Source organism: Suricata suricatta, chromosome 5, assembly GCF_006229205.1.
Source record: "Suricata suricatta isolate VVHF042 chromosome 5, meerkat_22Aug2017_6uvM2_HiC, whole genome shotgun sequence".
NCBI lineage: Eukaryota > Metazoa > Chordata > Mammalia > Carnivora > Herpestidae > Suricata > Suricata suricatta.
This window is the reverse complement of record NC_043704.1, coordinates 137,788,698-137,811,042: the sequence shown is the minus strand read 5'-3', so window position 1 is coordinate 137,811,042 and position 22,345 is coordinate 137,788,698. Positions and strand designations below refer to the sequence as shown.

Here is a 22,345-nt window from a genome sequence, read left to right as displayed (position 1 = left end):
GGGAGACCATAGTGGATAAATGGGTGGGCCCTAAATGCAATCACAAGTGTCTTTATTTGAAAAATACAGACATAGATGCCACACAGTCACACACAGGAGAAGGAAATATGAAGAAAGAGCAGAAAGAAATTTGAAGATACTGGCTCTGAAGACTGGAGCGGTGTGGCTACAAACAACAGAAAAATGGCTGCTCCCAGAAGCTGGAAGAGGCAAGGAGTGGATTCTCCCATAGAGCCTCTGGAGAAAGCCTGGGTCTCCTCTCTCAAGGTAGACACCTCGATTTCAGCCCAGTAATAAGAATTTTGCAATTCTGTTCTACAGGATGGTCAAAGGATACGTTTTTGTTGTTTTAAACGAACACGTGATAATTTGTTATAGCAGCCATGGGAAACTAATACATGTGATGGGAGAGTTTGCTACAGTGATCCTGACATGCAGTGGGAACTCTTTGGACTGTGGAAGCAGCACTAGCTGGGAAGTCAAGAGGCTTACCTTCTTGATCTCTGAGGTCTCTTCTGACACAAAGATACTAGTATCTAACCAAATTCTGCTACTGTGTAACTTCTATGCCTAGTGCAGGGGGGCAGGGGGCAGAATCTTCTACAAGTAAGCCTGAGCCTTTTCTATCTCATATTGCAATAGATACATTCAATGCTGATTAAAGTCCCTCATCTTATCCTACCATACCCTGAGTATGTAATCTAATTTGTTCAAACCTGCCCTCCCCACTTGTCACTATAGGCCAGCAGCATCAGAATCGCCTGAGAATGGCTAGAAATGCAAAACCTGGGGCTTCACCCCAGACCTGCTGAATGAGAACGTGCATTAAAAATTGTTTTTAAATTTAAATTCCAGTGAGTTAACATACAGTATAGTATTGTTATAGGTGTACAATATAGCGATTCAATACTTCCATGAGACACCCAGTAATCAACACAGTGTGCTCCTTAGTCCCCATTACCTGACTAGAGTTGCTTAGCATAATACTCTCTGGCTCCACCCATGCAAATGACAAGATTTCATTCTCTTAATGGCTGAGTAACATTCCATTGTACATCTATACCACCTCTTCTTCATCCATTCATCTATTGATGGACACTTCTATAATTTGGCAACTGTAGATAATGCTGCTCTGAATATCAGGGTGCATGGATCCCTTCGAATTAGTATTTTCGTATTCTTTGGGTAAACACCCAATAGTGCAATTGATGGATTGTAGGGTAGTTGTATTTTCAACTTTGTGAGGAAACACCACCCTGTTTTCCAGAGTGGCTGCACCAGTTTGCACTCCTATCAACAGTGTAACAGAGTTCTCCTTTCTCCACATCCTCACCAGCACCTGCTGTTTTTGTGTTGCTAATTCTAGCCATTCTGACAGGTTAAAGGTGATATCACATTGTAGATTTGATTTGTATTTCCCTGATGATGAGTGATGTTGAGCTTCTTTTCATGCGTCTGTTGGCCATCTATCTGTACGCAATTTTTGGAGAGACGTCTGTTCATATCTTTTGCCCACTTTTAATTGGGTTATTTGTTTTTAGAGTATTGAATTGTATCTGTTCTTTATATATTTTGGATAATAGCCTTTGTCAGTTCTGTCACTTACAAATATCCTTTCCCACTTCATAGGTTACCTTTTTAGTTTTGTTGTTTCCTTTGCTGTGTGGAAGCTATTTTAATGAAGTCTCAATAGTTTATTTTTGCTTTGATTTCTCTTGCCTCAGGAGACATATCTGGAAAGAAGTTGCTAAGGCTGATATCAAAGAGGCTACTGCTTGTGTTCTCCCCCAGGATTTTTATGGTTTCAGGTTTCACATTTAGGTCTTTAATCCATTTTCAATTTATTTTCGTGTTTGGTATAAGAAAGTAGATCAGTTTCATTCTTTTGCATGTTGCTGTCCAGTTTTCCTAACATCATTTGTTGAAGGGATTGTCTTTTTCCTACTGCATATTCTTTCCTTTCCTCCCTTGCTGAAGAGTAATTGATCATATAATTGTGGGCTCATTTCTCGGTTTCCTATTCAGTTTTGTTATATTTCTGTCTCATTTTATGCTGGTACCGTAGTATTTTGATGGCTACAGCTTTTTTCTTTTTCAAGATTGCTTTGGCTGTTCAGGGTCTTTTGTGGCTCCATACAAAATTTAGAATTGTTTGTTTTAGCTTTGTGAAAAATGCTTTTGGTATTTTGATAGGGATTGCAGTAAATGTGTAGATTGCCTTGGGTAATATAGACATTTTGACAATATTTGTTCTTCCGTTCAATGAGCATTCCTCTCTTTCTATTACATTGTGTCTTCTTCAATTTCTGTCATCAGTGTTTCATAGTTTTCAGAGTCTAGGTCTTTCACCTCTATAATTGGTTTGTTACAAGGTATCTTATTATTTGGGGTACAAATGTAAATGGGATTGATTCCTGAATTTCTCTTTCTGTTGCTTCATTATTGGTGTATAAAAATGCAGCAGGTTTCTGTACATTTATTTTGTATCCAGAGACTTAGCTATATTCATTTATCAGTTCCAGCAGTATTTTGGTGGAGTCTTTCAGGTTTTCTATATAGAGTATCCTGTCATCTACAAATAATGAAAGTTTAACTTCTTCTTTGCCTTTTACCTTTTCTTTCTTTTTGTTGCCTGATTGCTGTGGCTAGGACTTCCAGTACTATGCTAAGTAACAGTGGTGAGAATGAACATCCCTGTGTTTTTCCTGACCACAGATGGAAGCCGCTCAGTTTTTTGCCACGGAGGATGATATTAGCTGTGGGTTTTTCATATATAGCCTTTGTTATGTTGACGTGTGTTCCCTCTAAACCTGCTTTGTTGAGGGTTTTTATCATGAATAGATGCTGTAGTTTGTCAAATGCTTTTTGTCCATCTATTCAAATGGGGTTTATGGCTTTATGCTTTCTCTTTTTGATATGATGTATCATGTTGATTCATTTGTGAGTATTAAACCATCGTTGCAAAGAAGGAGTGTGTCCCACTTAATTGTGGTGACTGATTTGTTTAATGTATTGTTGGATTCATTTTGCTCATATTTTATGGAGAATTTTTGCTTAAGTGTTCATCAGGGATACTGGCCTGTGGTTCTCTCTTTCAGAGGAGTATTTATCTAGTTCTGGTATCATAGTACTGCTGGCCTCATAGAATGAATTTGGAAGTTTTCCTTCCTTTTCTACTTTTTAAAATAGTTTGAGAAGAATTGGTATTAACTCTAAATATTTGGTAGTATTTCCCTAGGGAAGCCATCTGGCCCTGGATTTTTGTTTATTGGGAGATTCTTGGTTACTGATTCATTTTCTTTCCTGGTTATCAGTCTGTTCAAGTTTTCTATTTCTTCCTGCTTCATTTTTGGTAATTTATATGTTTCTAGAAATTTATACATTTCTTTTAGATTGTCCAATTTGTTGACATACATTTTTTCATAATATTTCTTATAATTATTTGCATTTCTGTGGTATTGGCTGCTATTTCTCCCCTCTCATTTGTGATTTTATTTATTTAGTTCCTTTCTCTTTTCTTTTTGATAAGTCTAGATAGAAGTTTATCAATTTCATTCTTTTTTTTTTTTTTAAAGAACCAGCTCCTGGTTTCATTGATCTATTCTATTGTGGGTTTTTTTGTTTTTTGTGTTTTAGTTCGTATCATTTATTTCTGCCCTAATCTTTATTTCCTTCCTTCTTCTGGCTCTAGACTTTGTTTGTTGTTCTTTTTCTAGCTTCCTTAGGTGTAAGGTTAGATTGTTTATTTGAGATTTGCATTCTTCTTCATGAAGACCTATATACTCCCCTCTTAAGAACACTTTTGCTGCATCCCAAAGATTTTGGACCATCATGTTTTCATTTTCATTTATGTTCATGTACTTTTTACTTTCTCCTTTAATTTACAGGTCTACCCATTCATTGTTTAGTAGAACGTTTAACTTCCATGTATTGTGATTTCCCAGATTTTGTCTTGTGGTTGACTTCTAGTTTCATAGCACTGTGGTCAGAAAAAGTACGTGGTATGATTTCAATCTTTTTGTATTTATTGAGGCCTCTTTTGACCTAATGTGTGATCTCTTCTGGAGAATGTTCACTTGAAAAGAATGTGTATCCTGCTGTTTTAGGATAGAATGTTTTGGATATATCTGTTAAGGCCATCTGGCACAGTGTGTCAATCAAAACCACTGCTTCCTTGTTTATTTCATGTTTAGATAAACTGCCCATTGCTTTAATGGGGTGTTAAAGTCACCTACTATTATTGTATTAGTATCAATTAGTTCCTTTATGTTTGTTATTAACTGTTTTACATATCTGAGTGCTTCAATGTTGAGTGCATAAATATTGACAATTGTTATATCTTCTTGCTGAATTGTCCTCTTTATGATTATATAATTCCCTTCTGTGTCTCTTGTTACAGTCTTTGTTTTAAAATCTAATTTGTCCAGGGGCGCCTGGGTGGCTCAGTCGGTTAAGCCTCCGGCTTCGGCTCAGGTCAGATCTCACGTTTGTGGGTTCGAGCCCCGCGTCAGGCTCTGTGCTGAAAGCTAGCTCAGAGCCTGGAGCCTGCTTCCGGTTCTGTGTCTCCTTCTCTCTCTGCCCCTCCCCCTCTCATGCTCTGTCTCTCTCTGTATCAAAAATAAATAAAATATTAAAAATATATATTTAAAAAAAAATAAAATAAAATCTAATTTGTCCAATATTAGTATTGCTATTCAAGCTTTCCTTTGACATCCATTTTGGTGAGAAATGTTTCTCTACTCCCTCACTTTCAATTGGCAAGTGCCTGGAGGTCTAAAATGAGTTTCTTGAAGGCAGCATATAGATGGGTCTTTTTTTTTTAATCAGTTCTAACACACTATGTTTTGTTGATTGTCTATTTCATTTACATTCAAAGTAATTATTGATAGATATGTATTTAGTGCCATTCTGTTACTTGTTTTGTTGTTTTTTTTATGGAGATTTCCTCTGATCCTTCCTTGTCTTTGTCCCTTTTGGTCTCTCCTTTGCACTCAAAGAGTCCCCTTCAATATTTCTTGCAGGGATAGTTTAGTGGTCATGAACACCTTTCATTTTTGTTTATCTAGGAAATTATCCCTCCTTCTATTCTGAATGACAGACTCACTGGACAGAGTATTGTTGGCTGCAGATTTTTCCCATTCAGCACTTTGAATATGTCATGCTCATCCTTTCTGGCTTGCCAAGTTTCTGTTGAGAAATCTCTAGCCAGCTTTATAGGTTCTCCCTTATAAGTTAAGGACTTCATTTGTCTTGCCACTTTTAATATTTTTTTCTTTATCATTATATCTAGCAAATCTAATTATAAAATGTCCTGATTTGTTGATTTTGATGGGAATTCTATGTGTCTCCTAGGTCTTATGTCTGTTTCCTTCCTCAGATTAAGGAAATTTTCTAAAATTATTTTTTGAAATAAAATTTGTGACTTTTCTCTCTCTTCTTCATTTAGGACTCTGAAAATAGGAATGTTATTATGTTTGATGGAGTCACGGAGTTCCCTGAGTCAATGCTGATGTTGCATAATTCTTCTTTCTCTCTTCTGTTTGGCTTCATTATTTTCCATTATTTTGTCTTCTAAGTCATTAATTTGGCCCTCTGCTTCGTCCAGCCCACTCAAGACATCAAATATGATTCTAATCTCGGTTATTGCATCCATCATCTCTGATAGATTCTTTTTAAGCACTTATCTCTTTAGTAAGTGTCTCACTGATGTCGTCTATTCTTTTTTTTAAGTCTAATGAGTATTCTTATTGTTATCCCTTTAAATTCTCCATCAGGTATGTTACTTATATCTGTTTCATTTAGATGTCTGGCAGTGACCTTATCTTGTTCTCTCCTTTGGAAGAAATTCCTTCATCTTGGCATTTTGTCTAAGTCTCTGCCTTCTACTCTGTGTTAGAAAAGCCAGTTATGTCTCCTTTTGAAAGTAATAACTTTAAAAGAAGAGGTCATGTAGTGCCCAGGGCCTGGTGTTTCAGGGAGTGTCTCTGGTCTGTGCTACATGCAGTAGAGTTGGGGGACCCTAGGCTAATCTTGCCCCATGACTATAACTAGATAACTATCAAATCATAAATATTCCAGAAATCAACCTGAAAACTGACAGAAAAAACCCTGCATAACTAAAGTGAGGAAAAAAGGCCACATGAAAGAAGGTAGAACTGTGGAAACATTGGGGAGAAATGGATTGCAGGTGCTGTGGAGGGGAGGGAGATGTGGTTGCAAAGAAGGGGGGAGGAGAGAGAGAGAGAAACAAATACAGGGGAAGGTACAAGGAGAATGTTTCCCCAAAGCAATTGTCTTGGAAGATGAGAGGGTCTAAATTTTGTGAGTTCTGGCAACCAGAAGGGTGTAAGGCCTGGAGTTTTAAAGGTCAGCGGGCTTGGCTGTGATAGCCCCTAGAGGATACTGCACTGCTACTAATGAGAAGGCAGGCAAACAACCGAGGGCAGGTGGCATGGAAAGAGTGATTTGAAGAAGGCACCCTCAGTGTAAGGGAAGATTGTTGCTCTTTTCAGAGAGCTTTCCTGAGAGGTAACATTTACGGTGATGCATCTCTAGCAACAAAGGAGCTGGCTGGTGCCATGCCCCTCCCTCGCCCTTCAGAGTAAACACAGGGCCACCTGTGAGAGACAGTCATTGCAGACATTGGATGCCCAACATGCTTATACCAAGTCCCATATTCTTGCACTCTGGTGGGACTGCCCTTCTCAGTCAAGCTTGCCTGAGTCTCAGTACAGCAAGACCCTCCCCCAGAAGATCAGGGAAAACCCCTGTCCACACCACATCTCCTGACCAGAGTTCCACAGGGCCTCAGTTCTGGTGGAGTTGGTGTCAGGTCTCATTCCACAAGCAGACGGAGCACAGCTGGTTAAAACACTCTGTGTTCAGCCCAGAGATGAAAGAAGCACTACCCACAGGAGACAAAGAGAGCCTCTGCAGATGACTGGCCTGATGGATAGAGCAGCCAAAACACAACACGAAGGGCACACAGACCTTGCATTTTAACAAGTCCTCAGTTATTACAATTATTATATTTGTGCACACTATCAAGTTTGAGAAGCTCTGCTCTAGGACTCAGAAAATCAGCAAGATCTTGAAACGTCTTCACACATCTAAGGCTAGATGTAAACCCGCAGTCACAGGGATTAGCCTACCAAGAAATGCCAGCGCTTTAGAGGACATCCTGCTGTATGCACAGATACAGAGTCAACTTCTACACTGGCTAGCCAGAGATTGTTTTGACATAATACATATCATTAATAACATTGTAAAGTTTCTTTAAGAGATAAAGACTATGTCTTTTCTCCACCACTTGCTACAGTTCAGCTTCTATTTGTGGCTCTCTGACTGCCAGGCTTCATGTTGTTTTCTTCAAGCAACACTATTCTGGTGCCAGCTAAGAAGGGCAAGCTCAGCCCAGCTGGGTTTTTCCTTTCCTATTGTTGCTTGCTTAGAGTTAGCAGTGTTGCCTTCTTTAGTAGCCCTTTTGAGAGCTCTGTGGGTGTTCTCTAGGCTTGTAATTGCACAGAGTTTGTTTGGGAACAGTAATGTCTCCATACTTCCAATTGCTCTGTTTGTCTCGCTGCCTGTTACTGATGTTTGTAATCTCACAGAAACATCTGAGGACAACTTGTCCATATCTGTTTCCCTTATTTGCAACAATGCTGCATTTTGACCTGATTTCACAAAAACACACAATGCATTTCTCCCCATCTTGCCCTGATTCTTCAGTTTAAAATATTTAAACTTTGTTTGATTTTTATCAGGATTAAAGCAAAAATTGAATTCAATCTTTTAGCCATTCCAACCCACATTCCATTGACATGAAAGGGGCATTCTTGAAGCTGATACATGTGAACACACTCATTTATCTCCCTGTTTATTTTAGAGCTGTGGTCCATGGCTGCTGGAAAACAGTCAGTGATCATCAGGAGAGAAGAAACCAAAAGAATAGCTAATTAATCAGGGAAAAACTCTTGGCTAATGATTTGCTGAATTGGAGAAACAGAAACCTCACATCAAACTGACTTATACCCTAGATTTCTCCTCTGCAACAGGACCTCCTGGGGCTGCAGACAATGCCATCAAAGCCAAACAGCAAAGAATCCAGGAAATCATCAGTGCTGGAGGATAAATATGAGTAAGTTTAGATTCTACTCTGTTGGCAAGGAAAAGCAGTTAGAAGAAAAATAGGAATGGATTCAAATGCTACCCATTCTTCAAACCAAATATCTGTTTAAAATAACCATATGGCCCCCCAAAAATGCTTAGCTGACTTGATATTTGTCTTTGTTTTCTATTTCCTCCTGGGCAAACAGAAATGAATGGCTATGTTTTTAAATAGGATAAAGCAACTTTAAATGAAAACTATATAGCAAAGTCAGATTTATTTGAATGTGAGAATAATATGAGAGCCAATGAGAGTATTATTTTTGTCCTGAAGGGGATATTTTCTAGTAGACAACAGCTCTGAAAGGTGCTAGTTCTGATGAGTATTTATTCTATTAGCATGACATTTCACATTCTATATTACTAGGCACACATTCTAACTCAGAATTTGCATAAATTCTATTATTCATATGGTAAGTAGCCATCATAAAAGTGAAATGCCTTTATTGTTGCAGATGGGTATTTTTTCAAAAACTATACATAAAGTGAAAGAAGGTGTCAAAAGAATTTGAGTATTTACAGAGAACCATCTAAGTGCTGCAAATTCTGCAGCACCCATTTGAGATAAAGGGAAAGAAATTACTAGATTGACATTGGCAAGGCTGTGCAAACTTGGGCCAAGCAACCTCTCTGAGCCTCCATTTACTGCAGTGTAAAAGGTATAGTTACAATCGCAGGCCTGATGGGGTGTTGGTGAAGGTTAAGCAAGATCCCCAAATTCAAGCACTCAGTTCTCTGGCCCATAGCAGCTTAGTTCCTAGCTTATTGTTCTTACTGTAGCAACTACTTTTCAAAGGTGTTCCATTTACTGTGGAAATTATATACCAATGTTAAAAAAAATAAAACTCTCTATAACCTGCTACGTTTCTGCCTCCAAAATACCACCTATAACCCCAATTCCCAATGAGGTTACAGAAAATTGGTTTCTTAGTGTGACTGAGATTATTCCCTGTTCTCACCATTCTAACTCCTAAGGTTTGGCCTGACTCTCTGGTTCACATCTGTGAGAGGAGAGAAGCTGCATTTAACCTGAAAGAGTGAGGACCTGAGATTCCACCCTTCAGCAGGACACAAGGGTTCCGAGGGCTTCCCTTGTGATAAGGTTTTCTAACAGAAAACAGCGGTTCCGGGGGCCCCCCACCCATGGGTTGTACTGCTTGACAGTGGACACAGTCAATATGTCAGAATATGCACTTGTTGATTGAGTCAGTAAATGTAAAGTGTTGGTTTATACAATTAATTTGCATTTATGACTCCTTTTTAGTTTGTATTACTTAGTTCTTAAGTATCTTTAAAAACAGGATTTTATACTTATATACTATTAAAATTAATAGCAACAGAAAATATTAGAGTGTCCCTGTACAATGTATGTTTTCTAACACCAATAAACAGTTTGATCAGCCCATGGATGTTACATATACATGTAGTAAACTCTAATTTTTTAAATAACTTTTTGACTTATACATGTTATTTAATTTTTTTGCTTTTCATTTGAAAACTAGCAATAATAATCTCTTCCTCACAGGACTCTTGGGAAGATTAAAATAAGAGAGAGAAAAACAAAGTACCTTACATACAGTGGTGCTTGAATGTTACTTGCCTTTTATTTACCCTGTTAACAAATATTCATTGAGCAATTATTATGTATTAATTTGGATGTTGGGTTATTGGGGCCAACCAAGGGTTTGCCTTATAGCAGTAGAGCCAAAAAATGAAAACATATACATGACACTTTAGATAGTGATAAGAACTATAAAGGGGTGAATATACCAGTTGGCTATTGCTTTGTAACTAATTAATTCAAAATGGAGTGACTTAAAAAGCAAGCATTTATTATTGATATAGACCAGTTGGGGAGTTCTGCTAGACTCAACCAGTCTCAGTCATGTATCAGTGGTCATCTGCGTGTTGGCTCAGTGGCCCTACTGATCATGGCTTGAGTCTCTTACGTGTATAGAGATCAGCTGATCTACACTGAGACAACTCGGCTTTGTTCCACATGAGCTGTCATCCTCCAGCAGGACATGCTTCCTCTCATGCTGCTTTAGTTTCATTCAACTGGCCAGATTAAATCTGTAAGATTCTGCCTCTTGATGGGAGAGGCTGCAAGTTAAGAGCTTTGGACACAGAAAGTGATAAAAATTTGCTTTTATTTTTTAAATCAGTCTATCCCAGTGAGTTTATGCTCACTTTAAGGGCAGTGGTCAGAGAATCTTCTTTAAGTGGGTAATCTTTGAGTTAAGAATGAAGCCTTGTGAAGACTTAAGGGCCTACCAGGCAGAGAGAATAGCACATGTAAAATTCCTGAGATAGGAACTATGACTTTATTATTTTCAAAGAATGGACAAAAGACTAGTGTGGCTACCCTATTTTCTTCCATATATAGGATCCATATAGTATAGGATCAATTTCTATAGACTGTGTTTGGTGGCGGAGAGCAGGATGAAGAACTTGAGTGGAAGTATAGCAGTTCTAAGATCTAAGATTCTGGGGACCACAATTGAGTCAATCCTTTTGCTGTGATCCAAGCAATACCACTGCTTCCGCACAGAACTCCCAACTCTCAAAATCTTTAGAGACATTCAGGGTTGAGTTTTTAAGTGCAATATAAGATAGAGCATTTGTTATTTCAGAAAACATTAAGGAGTAGTTCTAAAAGAAATCACTTCCAGGGGGCCTGGTGCCTCAGTCAGTTAAGCATCTGACTTCAGTTCAGGTCATGGTCTCGCATTTTGTGAGTTTGAGCCCTGTGTCCAGCTCTGTGCTGACAGCTCAGAACCTGGAGCCTGCTTTGGATTCTGTGTCTCCCTTTCTCTCTGCCCCTCTCCTATTTGTGCTCTGTCTCTGTCTTTCAAAAATAAATAAATGCTAAAAAAATTTTAAAGAATAAAATTAAAAAAAAAAAAGATCACTTCCATTCCTTTCTTTCTAGGACAAGACGGTAGAATTTCCCTAGGTAGTTTTATTTGTTTATTTTTTTTATCTATCCTCACCAAAATTTTCATTCCAGTAACTCAGTATAGAAAACTAACCCATTGCACTAGGCACAATTAAAATGGAAAGAAAAACTGCAAGAGGCAGAAGGCCATGCCAAGGCAAAGTCAAGCTTTTGGCTCATGTCCCCATAATATCTCCACAGTCAGTGTCTTCTGGTTTATTTCTTATGTAAGAAGTGTGGTCCTTAAACTAGAAGTCAGAAAACATAGGTTCTAGGCCTAGATCCAAGCCAAAGAGTAAGGTCTATGTCTGTTCATCTTTATATGATTAGCTCCTGAGGAAGTATTAATTTTATAATAAAGAGTAAATGGCTAAATACAGGCTGGCTGGCTGGAGCCAGTATCAATCATCTGTATCAAAAATGAATGCTACTGAAAGGGGAAAAAAGGTAAGATTGCCCAAAGCCAGGTCTCTTAAGAGACATTGCCAACGGATGATTAGTTTTCTCTTAGTTCATCAGAGAAATGAAAATAGACATTGGATTCACTTCCAATCAAATACAGCATCCCATGAAATCAGGATTATTCATGTGATTTTTGAGGAAGTCTATAAAACCTCTTGACATCAACATTTTCATCTCCAAAATGGGACAACTGGACTAGATGATTGCTAGTTTCTGTCCATGTCTTATTCACTAGGGTTCTATGATATTCACTTCAAAGTACAAGATCATCTTTGATGGTGAGAAATACATGTCCAAGCTCAATCTACAGGCAGTGGCTCTTTCTACCATTTTCTTTTCCAACTTGGATAAAATGACTCATTAATATCATCAAAAACATAAAATTAGTCATTTTAAGCACTTGAAATAATTACAGTGAGAGAAAAAAGAAATACTAACCCCCCTGTTCTCTCGGGAATTCTTGATTTTATAATTTATATTATTATGTGGCAAAAAAATCTCTTTGGCAAGAAACTAATTCCACCCCACATGCCACCCCTCGAAATTCTATTTCTTGTGTATCTGCTGATGGGCTAAAATTCCTTTTCTTGTTTATTTAAAATTTTTTAACATATGGTGGTATATTAGTTGCAAGTATAAAATATAGATTCAACAATTCTATTACTCAGTGCTCATCATAAGAGTCTCCATCACCTATTTATCCAACTCCACATCCACATCCCCTCTAGTAATGATCAGTTTGTTCTCTAGAATTAAGAGTCTGTTTCTTTTTTTAATGTTTATTATTATTTATTTTTGAGAGATAGTGTGAGCAGGGGAGGTACAGAGAGATAGGGGGACAGAGGATCTGAAGCAGGCTCCATCCTGACAGCAGAGAGCTCAATACTTGGCTCAAACACACAAATTATGAGATCATGACCTGAGCCTACGTCAGACACTCAACTGAACAAGCCACTGAGGTGCCCCCAGGGTCTGTTTCTTGATTTGTCTCTCTCATTTTTTCCTCTTACTGTTGGGAGCTATTTGAACTCACCAGTAGAGTGAAAATTCCTGGAGAGGGTACGGCAAGTTTGCACGGTCTCTTGCCCCCAGATAGCTCCCAAAATCTACCCTCTTGAAACATTCATTTCTGCTTGAGCACCAAACCTCAGAGTGCTTTGCTGATTAGTGTCAGGAGAGGCCTGTCCCCCTGCCCTGTCCCTGAGGCATGATTGCACCTGGTCAGGGAAAAGATGAGTAAACTAGATACACCCTAATGCAACATATAATTTTCCCCTAAGCAATTAACTAATAACTGACTATCTTCAGGGCCTGAATGCTTTTGTAAAAGTCACAACTGCAATAAAACGTATCAATCATCTTTGGGACTGTGAGAGCAGGCATTATGTCTCCTGAGAACCTGATTTTCTGGAAACTTTCTCTTAGGGTTATAAACAGCCTAATGACCCTTACTCATAAAAACTGACCTTTACTAAACAATGCTGTTTGCCTCTTAGTTAAAGGTTGCTTCCTTAAGGCTAGACCTGAGGTTTTGTAAAAAATACCTATGACACCATGAGTGCCTATAGCTAAGTATTTTATGACAATCATTACTACTAGAATTGTAACTTCTGCAGAACCCATGTCTTGAAAATTTGTAAAACTTATCTATGAGAAATCATTTACTGCTCTTTCTGGTCCTTGTACCTTTTGCCATAAACAAAGCTTGAGAACCAGACAGGGCAGAAATGCCTGCCAGAATTGTAGAGACACCTGCCAGGTGGGCAGGGGTGCCCGTCTGGTGATCAGAATGAAACTCAAGGCTCTCTCACTCTCTGGTCTACACCGTTATCCTTCAGGGGAACCCTGGACCTGCTAGAGCTGGACTCCGGCACTTGCTCACTTGTTTTATTTGTCTTTCTTTAACTTATTTCACTTAGAATTATACTTTTTAGATCCATCCATGTTGTTGCAAATGATAAGACTTCATTCTAATGATGGCTAAGTAATATTTCATTTTTTGTGCATGAGTGTGTGTGTGTAAAATTTACCTCACCTATCAGTGGACATTTGAGTTGCTTCCATATCTTGGCTATTATAAATAATGCTGCAATAAATATAGAAGTGTACATATGTTTTCAAACTAGTGTCTTCATATAGTTTGGATAAATACCCAGTAGTAGAATTACTGGATATTATAACAATTCTATTTTTAATTTTGTGAGGACTCTACATACTGTTTTCCATAGTGGCTGTACCAATTTGCATCCCTGCCAACTGTGGATGAGGGTTTCTTTTCTCTATATCCTATTCAACACTTGTTTCTTGTGTTTTTGACTTCAGCCATTCTGACAGGTGTGAAGTGACAGCTCATTGCAGTTTTGATATGTATTTCCCTGATGATGAGTGATGTTGAGCATCTTTTCATGTCTATATTGGTCATCTGTATGTCTCTTTGGAAAATGTCTGTTCATGTCTTCTGTTCATTTTTAACTGGATTATTTGTCTTTGTGTTGGTTCTTTGGTTCTTTAAAATATCTTACTTTTCCTCAGGAAGATTTCCCTTTCTCCTTTCATGTGGTTCCAGTGGTTAGGGGAGGGGTTTTGCAAGCATATCACCAAGGTGTACTGCCAGATTCATGAATGGGTACATGACCAGAGGTGGTCAATCACATTCTATATTTTAGAATTTGCTCCTTGAATAAAAACATCTAAAGACAAAGTATTTAGAGATGATTCATCCAAGAGCAGCCCTAGAGAGATAGCTAAGGATGTTTTCATTCTAAGATCTCAAGCAGTGCTTTTCCAATTTAGGCTTGTCAGAATTACATAGAGATCGTGTTTTAATGCATATCTCTGGGCCCTGCCCCTAGAACATCTGGTTCAGTAGATTTGATGTAATCATGAGAATTTGCAATTCTAACAAGTTTCAAAGTGATACTGATATTGCTGATTTGTGGACCACACTTTGACAACTAATAATTTCAGAAACCACCCTGGAATTTTTCTTTTGTTGAGGTCTGGTTTTCCAATGTGTTCTCACTCTGAAACTATCCAGGATCCTTATAACAAATCGATTTTCCTATTTAGGTTACTATAAGACATGTTGAGTCAGATTCTAAAACTTACAGTAAATTTTTGGAAACATGGATTTTCTGAAGCATGGGATACTAGGACACAATGGTTTGAGGTCCCTTGGCCAATCCAATGCTTACTTTAGCCAAGGTCTGTAAAATCATGGATACACACAGACATTCATTCCTCTCCTCTCCAACTTTCTACTTGCCCTGGATTAGACCTGTCCTTGGTCTTCATATTCCCACCCTAGCTCTGCCTGAATTTCTCCTGCTTCAAATGCCTACTACTTGAGCCAGGTATTACTTTTATTATCACTCACATTGAGTGATTCCATCTAAGATGTTAAGAGCCTTGGCTATATCCATTATTCCAGAAAGTCTCATGCTTCCTTACCTCATTTTTGGAAATAAATCTTACTCTGCTCATTTACTTAAATCTTTATTTTGCTTACCATCCAAAATAAATACTGTTTGGGAGGTTTACTATGATGGTGGTCTTTAAAAATGTTCTTTGCATGGTGTCTCCAAAATGAATACCATACCAAGGACTTTTTCCTATCCTATTGAGAGTAGATTTTTGAAATTTTGACAAAATGCTTCAGCCAGCTGTCCTACATCCCTCTTTTGAATTCAACAGCCTTCAAGCAGGTTTGAAGATGTCTAATCTTTGCTAGTCTTACAAAAATGATAACCTTCGAGCTCAAGAAGACTGTGGACAAAGACTTAGAGGAGTGCCCACTTTCATCTAACTCCTACCATTCCCCAGGGTCTCAGTATAGATGGCTCCTCTTCTGGAAAGTTACTTTCTATCTCAAGACTGGAGTTACTGCTCTGACATAGTTCCCATAGGAACTTCTTCTGGTCCAGCTACAGATGGCTTAACAGAAGCAAAATCACCTGTCTACTCTCTGTATTCCCTCCTCTCTCTACTAAGCCCTAAGCTTCTTGAGGACTCTCTGTTATCTGGGACAATGCCTTATCGGTAATAGGTATTCAAAAACATATGTCAAATATTTTGTAGATGTAAACTGTATCACACTCTGTGTGTTTCATGTTACGATAACCATTGAGTACAGTTTATTCTTGCCTTCCTAGCATCTGTTTCCCACCTCTGGTAAATGCAGCCTAGTATCCCTTTGGTGAAATCACTTCTCCTGCACCCTTGATTAATGTGCTTTGAGGTCAGACCCCACTCTCGGCTTCTAGGAGCAGCGTATAACAAAAGCCTCGTATTTTAAGCTCTTCAACCAAGATTCAGAGTAAATTTTCTGCCTGGCTCTAATTAATGAAATGATTCCTCATAAAGTAGCTAAGTGACAAATCAAACTCTGAAATAGCTCAAAGGGTTTTTTCAATAGAAATCTTTCAAAGTTTTGCTCAAGAAGAACTATCATATAGCATGAATCCAAAGATAATCTTTAAGGTGCCTATAAGCCAGCGTGTCTAAGTATGTCCTGGTGTACTTAGCCAATCATTGAACCCCCATCCTTCTAACCACCATGAGTGTTTCAGGAATGCAAATGAGATCCAAGGCAGGAAATTAAGAAACTCATTGGCCACCCTTACTTCCTCTTGATAAGAGGTTGCATGGAAAGTTTGAGTGACAAAGCAAACCTGAAACTGGGGAAAGATTGTGATGAAACTCTTTAAGCACCTGGATCTATCTATGTTTGAACTGAGACTGGTCTTAGATGTTTAATTTACAAAAGGTAATAAAAAATATCTTTTTTAATTAAGTCAAGTTTGAGCTCAGCTTCTGCCATTTTCAACTGAAAAGTCCTAACTAATGTGGTGTACAACATCATATTTAATAAACATTTTCAGGTAACAGATATCAACTTTCTGACTTACAGATTTATCAATTGGCACAAAGGGATTGGTTTTCACTATTTGAACTCTCCCAAGGTCACACAATTAGTAAGTGACAGAACCAAGAACTAAAACACGGTTCACGTGGCTACAAATGTCATGTTCTAACCATTACCCAACACTGACACCTACGCGGGGAAACAAGAAAAACAGGCAAATCAACCTCTGAAAATTGCAAAGACACACTGTTTATAAGGAGTCTCTTAATCTCTGGATCCACACAGTTCCATACGCAAGATGTAAGGGGACGGACATGGGTAAGGAATTGGTATTTTCCTTACCTGCATCAGCAACATGTTACAGACACCATTTGCTGACATTGAACCATGAACATTTGCTTCGAATAACACAGCTCCCTTTTCATCCTACTTGAGCTTTCATGGAATCAGAGATTTCTTAGGGGTTTTTAGAGGTTATAGTCTTATCCATTCACCTCATATGCTATTAGAGGCCTAAAAAGGAAAATAAAATCAGCTGTTAGAGGCCACAATGTGGAGAAAAAAGGGACAAGGTCTGGAATTCTCTGCCCTCTCTAGGAAGTATCCTAGGGCTGTTTCCACTATGGTTAGGATTCCTGTTGGATGGACTGGTTCTGCCCACACTGACAGATTTGCTAAGGAATCTCTACCCCCCATTGAGTGTCAGAACTGTGCCAAGCACACTGAGTCACAAGTTCCCTCTGTCTTATCCCCACTGCTCCCATTACAACTCCTACCACGCTCTGGCTTCCAGACAACTAGCATGAACTTAGAAGCCATCAAGTTCAATGGTTTCAAAATGTTTAAGGCAAATCTCATGAGAGATCCATCTGGGGTCTTGGGTATGTACAGAAAAGGGTGAATGTGGAGCCACACAGATGGACTCCATGTCATTTGGCTCATTTGGTCCTGGAAACATCTAATTGACTGCTGCTAAAAGAACTGCGATTTTGAGTAGGTAAAGACTTAAATACGGGAGTCTTGTGGGGCTGCGGCTGTGGCAAGTTATGTCACTTCTATAAGCCTCAACTTGCTCATCTGTGAAATGAAAATGATAAAAGCACCCGTCTAAGAGTATTGTTGTGAGGATTAAGTAATTTTCTGGCATATAATAAAAATGTAACAGATTAACCATTGTTAATATGTGCACCTACTGCACGTGTATTTTAACTGAAAGGAAACAAAAGTGTCTGAGTTATTGGTAGTCAAGGGACCACTGTTCCCTGAAAAGTCTGAACATTTTAGTAACACTCCATATTTTGACTTTGTTTGCTAGAGACTTTGCCTCTATAGATCTAATTTCCAAGATCCCTCAATCATTCCTTTTATGCTTACTTTACCCTTTCTTTAATGTTCAGACACATACTAATTACAGCGTTAGCTTTAAAGTTGTCTCAATACAAATGTGTTTACATGTTCAGCTGACCTCAGAATACTAGTCGAACATTGTCTGTTTGCCTTCCTCCATTCTGCACAAAATTTAAACCTTCTCTATGTTCTTCTGGACATCTTTCTTGCTAATGCTTGTGTTTGTAATTCTCTATGGTAACTCTTATGTATCTAAGATGTTCTCCTTTTCAAGAAGGTCTTCCTATCCCCAATTCTTTCTCTATCCTTTGTATGATAGTTTGATTTATAGTAAGAAAGCTGTATTTGGTCTTCTTCCTGTTTCTGGCACTGGTTCCTAAAACCCTTGGAATTTTCTTAGTGATGACAGCAAAAAGGCACCTTTTGTCATGCTAATAAGGTGATTTTTGTTCTACACCTGAAGATGGGGGCTGGTTGCCTGGGGAACCAATTAGGTGATTAGAAGGTTGGAACTTTCAGTCCCTCCTAGACCTCTAGGGAGGGGAGAAGGGTTGTAGATGAAATCAGTGACCAAGAACTTAATCAATCATGGCTATGTAATGAAGTCTCCATAAAAATCTTGAAGCCAGGGAGATGTTCTGAGAGCTTCAGGGTTAGTGAACACATGGAAATTAAGGAGAGTTGGCATGCCGGGAGAGAGCATGGAATCTTTTTGCCTTATCTGATATATCTCGTCCATGTAAGCTGTTCCTGAGTATCATTTTATAATAAACTGGTACCCTAGTAAGGAAAATATTTCTCTGAGTACTGTGTGCCACTCTAGCAAATTAATCAAACCCAAGAAGGTGGTCATTGGAACCTCTAATCTATAATGGGTTAGTTAGAAGCACAGGTTACAACCTGGTCTTTCAACTACCTAAGCGTCTGAATGGCAGCTGACATTAGAGGTAAGTGGCCATTTTGAGGGACTGAGTCCTTAACCTATGGAATCTGATGCTATCTCTGGGTAGACAGTGTCAGAATTAAGTTGAATTTTAGGACACCATGCTGTTGACATGGAAGCCTTCACCATGCCCACTACCCCCTTCCCCATTGGTAGAACTGGGTGCAGAAACTTTTATTTTGGCTCTTAATACAAATACTTCAGTGGCAGATGTTGTCTCTCTGATGTAAATAATTGATTAAATAAGGATCTAAAAAGATCTTTTGACGCATTCATTGTGGGATGCGCTCCCCTCTCTGATGACTTCTGAACAGTGTAAATGTCTCTTCTGTGTTTTTTGATTCTGTATTATAAAATTCTTCGCTTGTGACAGCCACAGGCAACTTACTATTCTTTTAAAAGGTTATACAATTTCATTAGAACTAGAAAAGGCTTTTGGAATGTTACCAACCTGGCAACATTCATTTGGCAATAGATCTTGGCCTTAACGGGGCAGGATTGAATTGAATTAGACAGCTAAACCTTCTGAGTGAATGATCCAAAGCTTTTGGAGGAAAAGCAAAAGTGTTTGCCAAACTGAAACAGATACCTGTGGGTACAGGCAGGTGAAAGATCCATTCACTCTGTTAAGACTATTAAGGGTACCGTATTTACTTCACTGGAAGCCTAATAAAATGGTTTCTTGAAAGGGTTAATGCTTGACTTCAGAAATCTCAAAACTGTGATACAGCCCCTTAGTCAAAAGAATGGTACCATTGCTTGTTTTGAATTTAAAATGCTTGCTTTATCTTACCATGTGGTTAAAACGCAAAGCATTTTCAGTCTGACAGTTGCTGAGCCCCTAGAGAGGTAGCTTTCACCTGGGAGCAATTTTGGCTCCAGAGTGTATCTGTGAGTGTTGCCCACAGAGGATACCTGGAAACGCTGTTGTTGTTACAACTGAGGATGGGTTCTATTGATCGCTATTGGATAGAGGTCAGGGATGCTACTAAACATCCTTCACAGGACATCATCCTATAATAAAGAATTAACTGGTCCAAAAGGTTAAGAGTGTGGAGGTTAAAAACCCTGCTTTAGACCACAGAATATCGTGAAGGTGTAGGAGTCTATCCTTGTTTTGGAGTTCCTTATGGTCAAATTGAATAAAACAAAGTATTATGCCTATACGTGATATGAATTAATCTCCTACTCTACATCTACCCATCCACCTGGATTGCAAACCCCATGAGTAAGGGACCAAACTTCCTATGTCCTTGTAGGAAGGTGATGGTTAATTACCTACTCTCTGGGTTTGGATGAGGACAAAGCAAAAGTAGCACAGTTAATTCTCAAATACTCAGCATAATAAGAGTTAAAAGATGTAGAAGATCCAAAATCATGGTTGAAAAATATGAGTTAAAGTGTGATCCAATGGATTTTAAATGGAAAGTTATGCCCAGTAATTTAAAATACACTTACCATTCTAAGATGTGGTCAAAGTAATCATGAATGTATAATAATTAAGAAACATTAAATATAAACTATTGTATGAAAATCACTCCAAAATTATTATATGTGAAAATAATAAGCTATTGACTGTTTCTTAAGACAGCTGTTTCAGCCCCATACTTTCAAATATTAAAAAGCTATCAGAAATAAGTCAGAGATGCAATCCCAAGTATGTGCTCCTTTCCTAATTCTTTCACTGTCTGATGGAGGTGCAGCTCTGATATCACAGGAGTACAATACTTAACCACATATTTCCTCCTTTCCTTCTCTCTGTATTCCACCTCTGCTTTGGTCACAGGAATGGCTATGACCAAATCAGGAAGGGGTATCAGGCCACTGTGCATTCCCAAATGACAGTGCATACCTTGTAGCACTGATTACTCTGAAGTTCCAAACCATCAGTGTTTTGAGATATGGAATTTTTATTTCTTGATGATTTGTAACAATATTATTTTTTTCCAAGGGAGTTGCTTGTTTAGAAATAAAACCTCTATTACATTGGAAACATACATCGTTCCCCTACCATCAAAAGCTGCTATTTGTCATTTTGGGGCAAAATAGATTTTATATGTACACATATAGGGCCAGATGGAGACAAGCTGTTAAATCCTGAGAAAAACATCCTAAAAAATACTGATAAATGAAATTCCCTTTAAAAATATTAATAAGACAGTCAGGTCCATATTTTTCTGCACATTTTGATACTGAAGCAGTAGGATGGTAGAGGATGCCTTACAGCTCCAAAACTCGCTGAGTCTCTCTTGTTCATGTTGTGCAATCATACCACCATAAACCTAATGGTACTGCAGTCAGCACATGCTGTTGATTGATTTAACCTTGAGCAGAAAAGAAATATTACATTTAAATAGAATAGCATTGCCCTATAAAGAAAGATCATATGTCAAATGTTCCAACTCCTTAACCAAAGAAGCAGTAGAATTTCCTCTGGTCTGAGAAGCTTTCACCCTGTTGTATGAATAAGTTAAATCAACATGATACACCACATTAAAAAGAAAACAAAGGACAAGAACCATAGGATTCTTTCAATAGATGCAATAGAAGCATTTGACAAAATGCAGCATCCTTTCTTGATGAAAACCCTCAAGAAAGTAGGGATAGAAGGATCATACCTCAACATCATAAACTTCATATACAAAAGACCCACAGCTAATATCATCCTCAATGGGGAAAAACTGAGACCTTTCCCCCAATGGTCAGGAACATGACAGGGATGTCCACCCTCATCAATGTTATTTAACATAGTACTAGCCGTCCTAGCCTCAGCAATCAGACAACAAAAAGAAATAAAAGGCATTCAAATTGTCAAGGAAGACAAACTTTCATTCTTCACGGATGACATGATACTATACATGGAAAACCGAAAAGACTCCATCAAAAAAATTGCTAGAACTGATACACGAATTCAGCAAAGTCACAGGATATAAAAATCAATGTAGAGGAATCAGTTGCATTTCTATATGCCAATAAAGAAGCAGCAGAAAAAGATATCAAAGAATCTATCACATTTACAATTGCACCAAAAACCATAAGATACCTAGGAATAAACCCAACCAGAAAAACAAAAGATCTGTATGCTGAAAACTATAGAAATTGAAAAAGACACAAAGAAATGGAAAAACATTCCATACTCATAGATTAGAAGAACAAATATTGTTAAAATGTTGATACTACCTAAAGCAATCTACACAGTCAATGTAATCCCTATAACACCAGTATTCTTCACAGAGCTAGAATGAACAATTCTAAATTTGTATGGAACAAGAAAAAACCCCAAATAGGCAAAAGAATCCTGAAAAAGAAAACCAAACCTGGAGTCATCACAATTCTGGACATCAAGCTGTATTACAAAGCTGTAATCATCAAGACAGTATGGTAGTGGCACAAAAACAGATACATAGATCAAAGGAACAGAATAGAGAACCCAGAAATGGACCCACAAACATATGGCCAACCAATCTTTGACAAAGCAGGAAATAGTATCCAGTGGAAAAAAGATAGCCTCTTCAGCAAATGGTGTTGGGAAACTGGGCAGTGACAGGGAGAAGAATGAAACTGGGCCACTTTCTTATACCATACACAAAAATAAATTCAAAATGGGTTAAAGACCTAAATTTCA

The 22,345-nt window shown here is 38.2% G+C and overlaps 1 long non-coding RNA gene across 1 annotated transcript in view; it reads right to left on the bottom strand.

Moving 5' to 3' along the window:
- The window catches only part of LOC115292872, a 35,851-nt gene extending 18,912 nt beyond the window's left edge, over nt 1–16,939 (bottom strand). The window contains exon 1 of the long non-coding RNA XR_003909187.1: nt 16,773–16,939. This is a non-coding gene — a long non-coding RNA (uncharacterized LOC115292872). The remainder of the gene's footprint in view (nt 1–16,772) is intronic.
- Nucleotides 16,940–22,345: the final 5,406 nt, after the last annotated feature.